At 42.8% G+C, this 12,179-nt stretch overlaps 1 protein-coding gene and 1 pseudogene across 4 annotated transcripts in view; one reads left to right on the plus strand and one right to left on the minus strand.

Moving 5' to 3' along the window:
* Positions 1–12,179, minus strand: part of LOC147028193 (inactive dipeptidyl peptidase 10-like) — a 504,934-nt gene that overhangs the window by 322,766 nt on the left and 169,989 nt on the right. The window lies entirely within an intron of this gene.
* LOC147028195 (uncharacterized) lies at positions 5,538–11,266 on the plus strand (annotated as a pseudogene). Its single transcript, XR_015057458.1, has 3 exons — positions 5,538–7,486; positions 7,699–7,909; positions 8,016–11,266. The product of XR_015057458.1 is annotated as an uncharacterized LOC147028195 (transcript).

The following is a 12,179-nucleotide window of genomic DNA, read 5'->3' on the forward strand; positions in this document are numbered from 1 at the left end:
TTGCCCAGAATGTTGCCCCTCCCTGGATTAATAGAACTTTCCAGATGCACATTCCAATGAAAGTCTTACTTCCTCAAAATTTAAAATCAAAGTTTATTTTTTAGTTTAAGTGGGTCTTTATTGAATTCACAACAAGGTCTTACCTCAGGATTACAGAAGGGTCAGCGCCAATGGCATTATGGGCCCTATAAAATCAAGGTGATATCACATAGTGATATGAAAGGCCAAGTATATCCTCTTATTTCTTCCTTTTTTACTTCTCCCCTGCATCCCACCAACCAGACCCAAGAATGACCCATGTGTTGTTTAGTTATGTTAGTGTAACAAAGGTGGCAGCAGCGCATTGATCAGCACTGTCATTGTTTTTATTGCACTGTCATTGTCACATGTCTGTCAAGTCAACAGCTTTGTTTTAGAGATTGTCTTTCGATAAAGAGGTGCGTAAAGGAAAAGGAACGAAGCAATAATGTGGGCTTACTGCTAAGTTATGAATATGTCTATTTCTGTCAGAGAAGTAGTGAATATAGGCCTAGAAAATCTTGGCTCGGCAAGGCCCAGCCTACCTCTAGCATGTAGTACATGATGTACATGTAGCATGCATCACACATGTTGCAAGGTGTCATGATTATTTTCATATATGGCCTACCCACTTGAACATGTGTAATGACATGGAGTGCAGTCTGAAACATGTGCCGGTATCCTACAACACCAGTTGGAGCTGCATCAGTAAGAGAGGGCCTAGTTTAATATCGGATGGCACTATTAGATCGGGGCCTACCTACCAAATTCCACTGATTTTGAGTTCAACACGGTTGAATTCCCCCACTCAAAACACTAGTATGAGGCCAGTGTGTTAAACTCCATCATCTCTAGCTATGATAGCCCTTAGATACTGGGTAAACTAATAAATAATGGTTTCATTCAATTCAGACAATCCAAAATGGTTGTTGACATCCCCACTGACAGTGACAATGCTGAAGCATCTCAACACTATAAATGTAGTATGGAATCGATTTTTTTGATGAGGCAGGCTTATAATTTAAGTTAAATATTACTGCATGTAGACAGTCTGTAAGTAGCTCACTGAAATGGACTAGTAACAATATCTTTCTCTGAGGATTATGTCAATTCAAATGTAAATTTTAAACCATATCTTTTTGTATATATATATATATATATATATATATATATATATATATATATATATATATATATATATATATATATATATATATATATATATATATATATATATATATATATATATATATATCTTCTTCTTCTTCTTTCGGCTGCTCCCGTTAGGGGTCGCCACAGCGGATCATCCGTATGATCCGCATTGTGATTTGGCACATGTTTTACGCCGGATGCCCTTCCTGACGCAACCCTGGTCGCCTCTTACGACACAGGGATATGGTATACCTATTTCAACCGGGGTATACACCGGCCCAGTATACTGGTACTCATAGTACTTCCTATACTGTATACTGGTATATATATATATATATATATATATATATATATATATATATATATATATATATATATATATATATATATATATATATATATATATCACGAGATATCTCACTATCTTTTTCATAAGAAAATCTGTATTACCACAACTTTTTTTTTATAACTTTTCAGGGTAATTGTGGTGTTTTCATGGATAAGGATCATTCAGAGATACAGGAGGATCGAGGACATGTGGAAACTGAAGATTCAGAGGACGCAGACTATCGCAGTCTGGAGGATACGGGAAGAGGAGGTGCCGATCGTACTGATGAAGTGAACATAGGACTTACGCTAACAGATTCTCAGATACGGGAAGTTGTCGGATTTGCAGCTGATGTCAAGCAGGATTATGCAGGAAATATTGGTGCAAATCAGGAGGATGTTGAAGTGAACACAGACAGATACCACTGCTCCCAACGGTCAACCATCAAACACAGATGTTCAGCAGGTAGGAAATAAGGCTTTCTTTCAATTACAGGGTGGTCCAATAAAATGTAGCTTTTCCAAATCAACATAATTTTAATTTATTCCAGGTGAAGGATTTACTGATTCTTTTTTTTCAGAAACCTGTCACAGAGGCATGACATTTTTGTTTGATGCATTTTTTCTTCAGTTACAGCACCAGTTTTGAACACTATTCAGTATTATTACACCCTTCCCTTTAATCTGCCCAAGAGAAATCCAAATGTGATTGTACTTGGAGCAATTCTTCCTCAAGTTCATGGGAAGATCTTAATATAATCTGGTTTAGAATGGGGTCTGTCACACTCCAGCTCTGAATATAACTGACGTTGGTAGATAAAAATTGATGCTTAACCAACATTCACCTGAACTAAAGAGTAAAATATTAATTTTCCTGGAAATGACAACAATTTAGAATGTGTAACATTTTATTAGACCACCCTATATCGGCATGTTGAAAGAGTTCACTTGCAAGAGTAACTTAGGGTTATGTATATGTATATGTATATATATATATATACATATATATATATATATATATATATATATATATATATATATATTGTTACTGGCCGGGGGTCAGCCGCCAACTGACCGCTCTGAATGGAGCCGCAAGTCGAGTCGGCCCGACCGATCGCCCGGAATATAGATCGCCGCCTGGATAACTCCGAGCAACGGGTCCTTGTACAAGAACCAAAATACGCCAATGGGCAGATCACATGGGGTAGGGTCGATTGCCAATCTTCAATGCACCTAAATACCCACGTGATACAACTACCAGGGTATTCCACCCTCGACGGATCTCGTACGGAACAAACCGCCGAGGCGAGCTTGTCCGTGCGCGATTCCGAGCAGCGTAATCGCCGAGAACAGTCGGTCCAAATGTCCCCCTATTACGGCAAACCAACGGCTTTCTTACTCCCAACACACGAAATGTTCAATCAATGAGGGAATGGACGAAACGAGCAGGTTTACATTTACACAAGGACATTTATTATAATGAAACACGTATGCAATTAAATAAGTCAAAACACGTATGCAATTATACAAGCAACAAAAGAACTATAACCGTCTACTTATTATGTACAGTCATTTACACTTCACAGCAGTTCCTACATATTAGACGGGCCCATGGACACGTACACACGTACACACGTACACACACACACACACACACACACACACACACACACACACACACACACACACACACACACACATAAGAAACGGTGGCCGAGGCCATTAATCACGAGCTCCAGCTCGGAGGACAGGTGAGCTGAAACTCAGAGCTTGACTCGAACCTTTCCACCTCGTGTGGTCTTCAACTTGTCCGGACCCAGGCTCCAGCGAGAGTAAGCTGGATCCAAATCACCGTGATCCTTCACGAGCTCCTGCAAATCCTCCCACGCTTCTCAACACGTGCCGGTGAGATGAGGCGCCGATCCTTCCTGTCGATGCGTCGCTTCCCCGAGGAACCAATTCCAAGAAGAGGCCGACGCGTCGCACCAAGCCGGGAAACAAAATGGAGAACGAAGAGCTCCATAAACCAACAGGAAGAAGAGGAAGAAGCCTCCACTCACAGCTCGAGCCGAACAACCGGCTCAAGTTCCTTCCACAACAAAGCAGCAGCCAAAGCTCACTGAGCCAGCCGAAGCAAAAAGCTTCCGAAGGCCTCAAGCCAAGCAAGCCAAGCAGGACCCGATGGCTGAACGACTGCTCTCTCCGAAGCAAAAAAGCTTACTCCTCCCACGGGACTCAGCACACGAACTCTGCCCACGGGACTCAGAACGGGACTCCCACGAACTCTCTCGAACTCTTTTTGAACAAAGACAAGATGTCCTCTTTATCCTCTGCACCCCCTCCCCCGCACCCGGCGTGACTCATGCCCTCGTGATCCACCCCCCGCTCAACCACGGGTGGGAGGGAGTTGTTGACGTCACCGCAGGGTTCTTCTTCCTCTTCGCAGAAGAGGGGGAGGGACGTCTCCATTGTTCGCTCCCTAACTATTAAATCGATCCGCAGCGCATCTAAATCAATTTCAAAACATTTAAACAATGGAAGGTGAGCTATCTCGGGAACATGCACTTATCGACATAGCTGACTAAGGGAACCTGTATGTTGTGTGCAATTGAATTCCAAATTCGTAACAATATATATATATATATATATATATATATATATATATATATATATATATATATATATATATATATATATATATATATATATATATATATATGTATATATGTACCCCGGCGCAAGGGTAACTTCATTTACAGCTCTGCTCTGACAGAAGATGAGGCTGTGGAATGCCTGAATGAAGATGGGCAACATGAGAATGAAAAGATAAAGTGGACTGCCCTTCACCTTCGCAAATTGATTTTGCAACTTCCGAAGACCAAGACACCCATCCCTGCCAATGTCCAGAGTCTCAAGGAATGCGCCTCTACTCTCCCCACACAGCTGGAGTTATTCTTCAGAAGTCTTCTTGGTGGTTCAACTCCTGCTTGTTTGCATGGTACTCAAAAGGAGGTTGCAGACCGCAAGGTTACCTGCATGGCTTCAGATGCCGTTTACAATATCTCCCGAGGGACTGTAAAGCCATGGAAGCAAACTGCTCTCGGCCTTGGCCTTGCATCGTTAACGGGATCGAGGATGTCTTTGGATATATTAAACAGAGTGGGTCATTCAATCAGCTGTAGTGAGGCAAAGGGCCGAGAAACAGAGTTTGCATATTCCCTGGAGTCCTACAACAGTGATGCACCAGATGGTATCCGACTCAACCCAAACTTAGCAACAGCGTAAGTCTGAGCCAACAGCGATGCAAACATCGAGACACTGGATGGAAAAGACACATTCCATGTCACAGTTGGTCATACTTATCAAAATATTTTGCCTGATGCTGCTGAGTCCGTTAGATGTGCTTCACAGTTCCGATAGGGAAGAACCTGGCAAAGGTTTGTGGGCATGGAACGAGAGGTACCACCCTTCCGGAAGACACTCTATAAGGCTATATTCTCCAGTGACAGTGTTCCAGCAAATACTGCAAGCAGCACAGTGTCCCAACCAGAAAAATCAGATAGGGTAACGCTGAAGGTGCTGGATTTGTGCTGGTTTTGGAAGTTAAGGGAAGGCAAGGTACCAATGCATGCAGGATTCATCAGTCAGTACATAAAAGACCCTCTTCCTCTCCAGAGAATTTGTTACATGGACCCCATTTCAAGCTCACCAACTAATAAAGATGTCGTGCGAGAAACAATGGTTCGAACACTCAATGTAGTAAAGGAAGCAAATCAAGATTTTGCCATTGTAACATCTGACTTGGCAGTGGCAAAAAAGGCTTACTCAATACAAGAGGAAGAATGACCATTATTTGATGATTTACTGATCTTGCTTGGGAACTTCGATGTAGAGTTGGCCTTTTACGTGGCAGTAGGGACAATGATCAGTGCAAGTGGGATCGAGTTCATCCTTACAGAGGCAGATGTTCTGGCAGATGAATCTGTGAATGGATTCATAAAGGGGAAGTTTTATAACAGATGTACACGCATTCATGACCTTCTGGCAACTGACTTGGAAATGAAACTGTATGAGCGGTTTCAACTCACCATCCCTGAAGAGGAATTGGACATGTACCATTAAGCCATGCACGCTGTCCCCGCTGATCCAAGTCTTGCTGCACATCTGGAAGATCCAGCAATCGTACAGCATCTTGAACAGTATGAAACCTTCTTCCAAGAGGTCGTTGATGGCCATCACGGGTCAATGGCACAGTTATGGGGCATCGACATTTACCTCATCAATCGTCTCCACAGAGAACTTCAAAGATGTGTCAAAACCAATGATGTACGAGGCTACATAAACGTACTTCCCAAGATCTTGGACATTTTCTTTGTTTTGAATAGACCAAACTACGCAAGGTGGGGGACACTCTTCCTCCATAAATTGAAGACTGCGAACCCCAAGGTCATCAACATCCTTGAAAATGGAGCCTTCTCCATCCGAAGAACTAAGAAAGACTACAGCCGTTCTGCAGTTGATCTCTCCCTTGAACAGACGGTTAACAAGAATGCTGGCTCAAGCATGAAGGGCACAGTAGCGTTTCGAAACTCAGATCAAGCCATGCGAAGATGGACCCTCACAATGACCCAAAGGGCTCTGGTGGTCTCAGAAATGAAGGCGTTCGTGGGACTGGAGCAAGGAGACAGTGCAGCTTCCCAGTGCCGTCCATCCAGGGTGAGGAAAGACAATCTGAAAATGGCAGCATTAAGCAAAACCGTACATGACTTCTGCAACCCATTCGGAGATGAGACATCCCACACCCTTGTGAATATTGCAACAGGCAGAGCTGCATTAAAAGGAACGGAAACATACTTGCTTTCCACACTGCAGCGGGGACAAACAGCAAGAGAAAAGTTCAAAGAAGAATGGGACAACAGTTCTAAACGCTTCCTTCAGCCAGTCAAGAAAATCAAGATAAATAATTTCGTAGCAGAAAATCTGAAGAAGACGCCATCTCATAGTGCCTCCAAGAGGGCACAGACAAATGCTGAGAATTTCAGGGACATCTTCATATGCATGATTGTCGTTGTCGCGGAGAAAGGGGACCTTAACCTGCATCATGTCCTAGCACATCCAATCATCAAGTACCCTCTGTCTCTTGTTCACTGCGATGGGTCACGGGTCAAGACTGAGAAATAAACACTGCTGAACAAGTTGGAAACACTACAGATGGAGCCAATCACAGAACAAGACTAACCACACAATTATGTCCAGGTGTATGATGGAGGGCTCTTACTTCACTCTGCTCTTGCGCAGATGCATATTGGGACATCATTTAGCTCGATTGCTCGCACCATGCTCTCAGTATTGTGTTCACACGGGGGAACTGAAGTTCACGTCTGCTTGGACAAATATGTGGAATATTCCATAAAGGACAACGTAAGGAAGCTCCGTGGTGCTGTCAATTCCGTCTATGTCATTGCTGGGCCAGAGCAGAAAATCAGGCAAAGTGGAGCGAAACTTCTTGAAAACGGCGTTTTCAAGCATGAGTTGGGGAAGGTCCTGCTGCGACAGTGGGAAAATGATCACCATTGGTACATACTTCGTGGCAAAATGTTAGTGGTCTGCTTCGGCGGACAATGTCAACGCTACATGCCAGATGAAAGCAACCGCATCACTGTCACTAAGCCAACAGAATATGAATGTGACCATAAAGAAGCAGACACGTTGATAGCTTTCCATGTAGCATTTATCACAGAAAGGAACGTCATCATTAGGGCAACAGATACAGATGTGTTGATCATCCTCATCATTTGCTTGGAAGGCAACGTCCAGAGATCCGGGCAAGGATGAACATTATCATGGACTGTGGCATGGGAAATAGTCGCAGATACATAAACGTCTCCACCATTGCTGCTGTATTGGAAGAAAACAGACCTGGACTGCCCCAAGCTCTTCCAGGATACCATGCGTTCACAGGATGTGACTTCACATCAGCCTTTTACAGGTAGGTAGGGACTCCATGCGCCATTTCAATTCCAATGTTCTATGAAACGGTCGGTGATGAAATAGCATTGAAAGACGTACAGCAATCCATTAAATTTTTGCTTGTAAAATACACATCCCTAAATGTAATGCCATAAAATGGTCCAAATTATGAAGAAATTACCATTAATCTTACTTGGGTTTACTTGATTCTGAGGTTTCAGTATCTTTCAGGAAAGGAAAAGTCAAGCCACTCCAAATCCTTGAGAAAGATGAATCGTTGCAGTTCATCAATCTATTCACCAGTATGGGGGAGCAATTCGATGATGTTGATGTTGACGTGGCTTCAGAGTTCGTCTGCCGTATGTATGCCCAAACCAAGACTCGAGACGTGGATGAGGCAAGACACAAGAAACTTATTGAAATGACTGGAAAAGTTGATAAGGTAAAGTAAAACTTATGAAGTACATGTATTTAAAATATTTTTGGTTGTGTAGGTTTCAGGTCGCCGAGTCAATCAAGTCATAACGAATGTTTCATTCAATTTTCAGGAAAAACCCCTGACCAATGTGAAGAAGCTGGACTGTGCATTGCTGCCACCTTGTCGAAGGATTCTGGAGATGAAAATCCGTAGATCCCAATACATCTCGATGCTGTGGACGAACGCTACAACGGCTGTGCCGATGACTGGATTGACACCATGTAATTATGGTTGGTCAAAAGACAACGAGGGTATACTGCAGACAATCTGGTTTGAAGGGTCAGAACTTCCATACTGTTTATTCACAGATTCAGTGGAAGGGGATAACGCGACATCAGCTGGCGATGGAATAGATCAACAGGACTGTGATGAAGAACAAAGTGATAGCGACGGTGAAGTCGATGCGTGGAGTGGAGACTCTGATTCTGACAGTGAAGAAATTGACATGTGCGGGTGATTTCGCCCTTCACCTTCGCTCTTAATATTGAAAAGTGGACGCTTTCCTTCCAAGATGAAATCTTGATATTTCATATGATTACTACTAATAACTCTAAAAATGTTTTTTGTATGTTGCCATGGAGCACATTGGCATGCAAGATCGACCCAGTTTAAGAGGATCATCTTGGCTTGAATTTTTAATTTACGTAATACAGTACTGGGTAGAACAAATCAATGTAAATATTATGTCATCCGTGGCTTTGAATTCAGACGGTTAACAAGTGTTCAGGACTGAAAAGCATATTCAAAATTACTTATCTTGGTTTTAAAGGTATCAACCCCAGTATAAAAAGAATTCCAGTAATGAACAATTAACATCTGGAATCAGTGTCACATGGAATTCTGGGTGTTGCCAACGTGACCAAATTGCCAGAACGGACACCTACTGTAGAAAGCTCTGAAATCTGATAGCATTGGGTAATCACTATGATAATCCAGAAACTATAATTTTCAGCTACATATTTGTACCAGTACTCTTATACTTACTCGATCATTAGATTATTTTCTTATCCTACATTTTTGCATTTACGGTTGTTTAAGACTTTAAATTGTTCAAGCCTGGTGTTGGCTTAGTGGTTAGGGTGGCGGCTTGGGATCCCAGGGTCCTGAGTTCAAGCCCCATTCGCTGCTGAATTAACACCAGGGGGTTGACTCAGCCTGTCATCCATCTGAGGTCAACGAAGTGAGTACCAGTGTACTGGTCCCGGTGTATGCCCCAGTTAGAATAGGTATACCATATCCTTGTGTGTCGTAAGAGGCGACCAGGGTTGGCGTCAGGAAGGGCATCCGGCCATAAAACATTGCCTCAAGAAAAAGCCTAACCCCTGCACAGCAGGGAAAAATGGCTGTAAAAACGGTCAAAAAAAAAAAAAGACTTTAAATTGTTTGATGTTTGAAGTTTGCTTGTGGAAATATATCTCGTAATGAAAAATGCTTACCTTCACCTCTTTTTTTTAATAGGGTGTCCACTGGAAGATGGGTCCGAAGTCCATGGTCCTGAAAGACCCCAAAGAAAATATATTCTCCTGCCTTTCGATACCGAGTGTCTGGTAAATCCGGTCGCCTAATTTTGTTATATTCCAAGAGATTATTTCATCGAGCTGATCGACGCCAATCCAGGGGAGAGTCAACTTAGGAAACCACTGGCAATGAGCATTCATGATACATGAGGTCCTACTGAGCATTTTGTAATAGATTCCAAGAGGTTACCTTATGAACCGATCTGGGTCAATCCACGGAGGGGCGACTGGCAGGGGTAACCCATCAATGGAAACCACTGGTAATGAGCATTCATAACACATGGGTTCCTACTGAACATTTTGTAATAGATTCCAAGAGGTTACCTCATGAGCTGATCTAGGTCAATCCAGGGAAGGGCAACTTTCAGGGCAACTGGCAAAGGTAACCCACCAATGGAAACCACTGGCAATGGGCATTCATAACACATGGGGTCCTACTGAACATTTTCTAATAGATTCCAAGAGGTTACCTCATGAGCTGATCTCGATCAACTTTGAAGTGTCATATATTGATGACTGGAGGGGGTACCCCACCATAGAAAATTACTGGCATTAGCCAAGTTTTGCACTAGGGATGGATGACATTTGGGCGATAAGTGATATTTTATGGGTTGCCATACAAAGCTGATCCAGATCAACTTTGGGGTAAGTTAGTAATGCCCCCCTGACCACACCCACCACTGGGGGCATGCCAGTTGTTCAGTTCTGTACCCAGGGATGGACATGGGACACTGTGGTAGGCAATAATATTGGTTACCTTTCCAGCTAACCAAGTACCCCTGGGCTCTTGGTCTACATGCAAACACCTGTATGCCTGAATTTGCTTAATGTTTGAGCTGCAGCCTGTTCAGCAACCACACTCTGAGATAGAAATCGGTTTAACCAGGTATCAAGAAATATCCAAGAAGACCAGACCACTTGCTGCCCACACTGGCAGAACCCTTATACTGGGAATCGATATGTCAATTGATCTAGCACCAGATACCTACTCACTACTCCATCAACAGAGCAATTTGCAGTAATGTGACTTGACTCTTTTCTTTTCGGCCTGGCAATCAAACGCGGATCCTCTCACTCGCAATGCAGCACACTATCTAGGTACAGCACTCCTAATCACATCAATACACCAAATATTTAGATAGGCCCGATCATTAAGTAGGGGGTCATACTTATCCAAGATAACCTTATAGTTAAAAAGTGTTAAAAAAAAAATATTGAAAGAAATTATGTTTGTGCCCCTTTCAAGACAAAACTTCGAATATATTAAAGACTTTAGAAAAAACAGAGTAAAAGTCAGGAGAGAAGAATCATGAAAGGTGTCGAAGACCCATTGTGGCAGAGACAAAAGATGTCCCTTTGTCCAAGAGGAGCATCCTTTCTATAATTCACAGACCGATATGTGTTTGCATGTGTGTTTGTCACACCACTACTCTTACAGTTATGGGATGATTACATCCAGACTTGCTCCATAGGATCAGCATGACCCCAATTGGTGCGTTGGGGTATTTTTATCTTTGCTGGTGATATTGCGGAGGGAGGGGCAAGGAGGGGGGAACACAAATTCTGTATGTAAATGTGTATTGTGTAGTACCGCCTCCAGGTGGGGGAGGGTATTACAAGTCTTCACCATTTTCAGGACAGTATTCCTCTCCCCACGTTTATCAGTGCATTGAAGTGTCTTAAATTATAAGCAGTAGGTGTGTTTTTGCTTAATGCATGTAACTCAGGCTATTTGTCTCAATTTTCAGGAATGAATGAGGCAGTTGTCAGTTGCCTATTCATCGCCCAAATAAAGATGTGTGTCAAGAACGTGTTGCATGCTTGGAAAAAGATCGCCCAGAGGACGGCGACTCTGCTAGTATATACAATGTATCGAACACAGCGGAAGGTTCTTCAATCTGAACATTGTCCATGACTTCCCTTGTAGCCTCCAAGATGTCATCTCCTCCATGCCATCGAAAATAAGTTTTTTAAAGTGTTTTAAAAGTTATAAAGTATAGAAACAACTTGGTGGTTGTATGGCAGCTTAGCTGCCGGGGTAGCTATCATTTCTTGAAGCACGACTGTGTCGCTGATGCAGTGCTCCTCCACCAGTACACACACTGGAACTGGTACTCATTTTGCCGACCTCAGAAGGATGACAGGCTGTGTCAACCCCCTGGTGTATTAATTCAGCAGCTGATGGGGCTTGAACTCAGGACCCGAAGATCCCAAGCCACCATCCTAACCACTGAGCCAACACCAGGCTATCAGAAACAACTTGACAGGTTGCTTCTTAAAATTGTCAAGATGTGTTCCTGCCACATTTGAGTTGAATTGAAAAACAAACAAACACTTGAAGCAGAGAAGAAAACTTTGCTCCCGAGTATAAACACTCCTGTGCCTGGATCACTGGATGGATATTTGACGTTTCTGAATGGCGATGCGTGACATATCTCAAGGGATCAAAAGAGTAGTGATGAAATGTGATGTTTGGTTGAAAAAGGCACTTCACAAAGTCGTTGTGAAATGTCTTTGCAGGAGACAATTTCTGCCGGCATGAAAATTAAACTTCACAATAGGCACAGGTGATGTGAATGTGCGTGTGCACGGAGAAGAGATCTAAGGTATCAAAGCGATTCTCATCGTGTCACGAGCAAATGCCAGAGATGTTCGTGATGAAGTTTGCTCGAAGGGAGATCTGGAGGAACCATGGACAGTTAGACAGTTGGAAAAAC

The sequence above is a fragment of the Eptatretus burgeri genome, chromosome 4 (genome assembly GCF_056783735.1).
Source record: "Eptatretus burgeri isolate ZD-2024b chromosome 4, Ebu_testis_v1, whole genome shotgun sequence".
NCBI lineage: Eukaryota > Metazoa > Chordata > Myxini > Myxiniformes > Myxinidae > Eptatretus > Eptatretus burgeri.